Below are 3,144 nucleotides of genomic sequence, written 5' to 3'. Positions count from 1 at the left end.
GCTTTCCTTTCTGAACGGATGCAATTTTAGGTTTAGTTATTCCTTTTTTTCGACTTATATTCAAACCGATGCGAGTTTCAGGGTTTTTAATTTTTACTTAAAAAGGTGTCGTTGGCCAAGAGTGGTCACTAATCCTAGTAGCATTTACGGTTGGCGTTTCGTTGGGCCTACGTTGGGGGTTTGCGTTGGGCAACCGTTAGAGATGTCGCTCTTTTTTGCAGTTGGCCCAACAGTCAGGGCCAACGTTGGGCCAACGTTCAGCCAACGTTGCGCCAGCGTCGGGCCAACGGTAATACCCAACGTAGGGCCAACGATCACGTCCAATGTCGGGCCAACGGTAATAGCCAACGTAGGGCCAACGATCACGTCCAATGTCGGGCCAACGGTAATACCCAAGGTAGGGCCAACGGTAATACCCAACGTAGGGCCTACATTACTACAATACGAAAAGCCAACAAAAGGATTCTTTCTGTAGGGTCAATTAATTATATACATATATATATGTGTATTATAAAAATATTTTATTTTTATATCTCACAATCAGTCATTTTGTGAGGTAACAATTTTTACCTCACATATTATATTAATATATAAGTACTAACTTATTATGCACGCTAGCATATAACGGATTTCTTACATATATATGTACGAAATGTATACATATATTACATATTATAAAAGTAAGATTCCTTACATTACATATTATATTACGTACATAACACACATTGCACATTAGTAATATGATATTACATTCATATTACATACATAACACACATTGCACATTAGTAATATGATATTACATTCATATTACATATTACAATAGCACGATTTCTTTCTCTATCTCTCTCACATTACATATTATATTACATACATAACACGTTGCACATTAGTAATATGATATTACATTCATATTACACCTCTTCAATAGTTCTGATAATTACAACAGCTCCGCTTAAGATGGTGAAACAAGAATCGGATAACGACGTACTTAAAATACAACTGTTTTTCGCAGTTATAGATATTGGCGTAGCTGCATCCCTAATGATCCATCGAACACTTGTGCCTCAGTAAAATCTGAAAAATGACATAGAAATTAATCTTACAACAAGAAAAGCAAAATGAAACAAAATTGTTAATTGCAATTGAATGCATGCATAAATTACACATATTCTTTAGAAAGTATCTACAATACGTGGTAACACGTATAATTAAGTATAGGTATAAATAATTGTTAAACTAAACCACTCATTACTAATTTAACAGTATACTTACCAATATTTGGCGTAGCTGCATCCATGGCTGATGATCCATCGAACACTTGTGCATCAGTAAAATCTGAAACATGACATAGAAATTAATCTTACAACAAGAAAAGCAAAAGGAAACAAAATTGTTAATTGCAATTGAATGCATGCATAAATTACACACATTCTTTAGAAAGTATCTACAATACGTGGTAACACGTATAATTAAGTATTGGTATAAATAATTGTTAAACTAAACCACTCATTACTAATTTAACAATATACTTACAAATATTTGGCGTAGCTGCATCCATATGGCTGCTGTTCTACCGAACGATGGTGCTGAATTGAATTAAATTAATGGTGTTGAATTAAATTCCACCACTTTGTACATTATCAAAATTTTTTGTTAATGAAATGAAGTAAAACACGCGACACAAAGAACGACCACTTCGACAGTTCGACACAGCACAGAAGAATGAAATAGTGAAAATTGACAAATGCCAAATGACGATCGACGCTACATATATCTTGAACGACGGGTATTCGTCGTTGGTCCTGGGTATTCGTCGTTGACCCAACGTTGGGTATTCGTCGGCAAACTGACGTAATTTTTCATCGTTGGTCCTATGTTGGGTATTCGTCGTTGGCCCTATGTTGGGTATTCGTCGTTGGCCCAACGTTGGGTATTCGTCGGCAAACTGACGTAATTTTTCATCGTTGGTCCTATGTTGGGTATTCGTCGTTAGCCCTATGTTGGGTATTCGTCGTTGGCCCAACGTTGGGTATTCGTCGGCAAACTGACGTAATTTTTCTTCGTTGGCCCTAGGTTGGGGATTTGTCGGCAAAACCACTAACCATGCCCCACCATTCCCCAACAAACTCCCAACCGTTGGCCACCGTTGGCCAACCGTAAATGCTACTAGGGAATATTGTTCTCGAGGTATAAATAGGATCATTTAGTCGTAAACAGTCTGCTGGTATTTTCTCGAGGCCTGCGGTATAGACAACGGGCCATAATAGCGGTGCGCTCGACTCGCCTCTACCTGAAACGGGGGTAGACCGCGTACTTTCCCAGCTCATTGTAACACCAATTTTCGAATCGCCATCGTTTCCAAGTGCTCTTTTTGAAGGGGAAACTTCAAGGAATATATTTTTACCATATTTTTTAACTTCCCGATTTTATAGGGAAGTTATTGTAATGACCCCGAAAATCGAAAATCGATTTTTTAGCAGATCTTCACGTTTCATGGTCACTGCAGTCATTTTAGACTATTTTCAGCAAAATGTTCGTATGTGTGTGTGTGTGTGTGTGTGTGTGTGTGTGTGTGTGTGTGTGTGTGTGTGTGTGTGTGTGCGTATGGCCGTTTCTATGTAATCAAATTTTTCGTTAACGTTTTCAGAAAAAGTAACAACGCGATCAGGATGATGAATGATGCAATCGATGTGCCCCGCTGTAACTTAGAGCTGATTAGATTTTGGTCCATCTTGGTCAAGTAGTTTTTTAGTTTTTTTAGTTTTTTCGAAAGAAGTTCATTCAACAATGCAATTTATACGAGAGAACGGAAAGTTTCCACCGAAGAAACAAACGTAATTACACAAAAAAATTTTTTTCGATTTTTTTAAAATTAAAAAAAAAAAATTTTTTTTAATTTTTTTTGTACCTTACGATGATGTTCCCGCTTACGATAATCGAAAATTATCCCAATGCAAGAGTGAGTTAATCATCTCTACTCGCGAGAATACATTTTCAAAGAATATCGATGAAAGTACAAAAAAAAATTTATATTACAATCTTTAAAAAAACAATCAGTTCAAGACGAATTATTAACTGAGATTAAATTGAAAATTAATATAAACTATATGATAATTATTAATAACATTGATGTTGAAAACGGAT

The 3,144-nt window shown here is 36.2% G+C and overlaps 1 long non-coding RNA gene across 1 annotated transcript; it reads right to left on the bottom strand.

Annotated features, from left to right (window-relative positions):
* Positions 1-843: 843 nt before the first annotated feature.
* Positions 844-2,392, bottom strand: LOC143217568 (uncharacterized). Its single transcript, XR_013010852.1, has 3 exons — positions 1,534-2,392; positions 1,273-1,335; positions 844-1,074 (listed from the first exon to the last, which is right to left on the bottom strand). It is a non-coding gene; the product is annotated as an uncharacterized LOC143217568 (long non-coding RNA).
* Positions 2,393-3,144: the final 752 nt, after the last annotated feature.

Source organism: Lasioglossum baleicum, chromosome 17 (assembly GCF_051020765.1).
Source record: "Lasioglossum baleicum chromosome 17, iyLasBale1, whole genome shotgun sequence".
In the NCBI taxonomy this organism is placed as follows: domain Eukaryota; kingdom Metazoa; phylum Arthropoda; class Insecta; order Hymenoptera; family Halictidae; genus Lasioglossum; species Lasioglossum baleicum.
The sequence above is the reverse complement of the archived record's forward strand: the minus strand, read 5'-3'. Positions and strand labels throughout refer to the sequence as shown.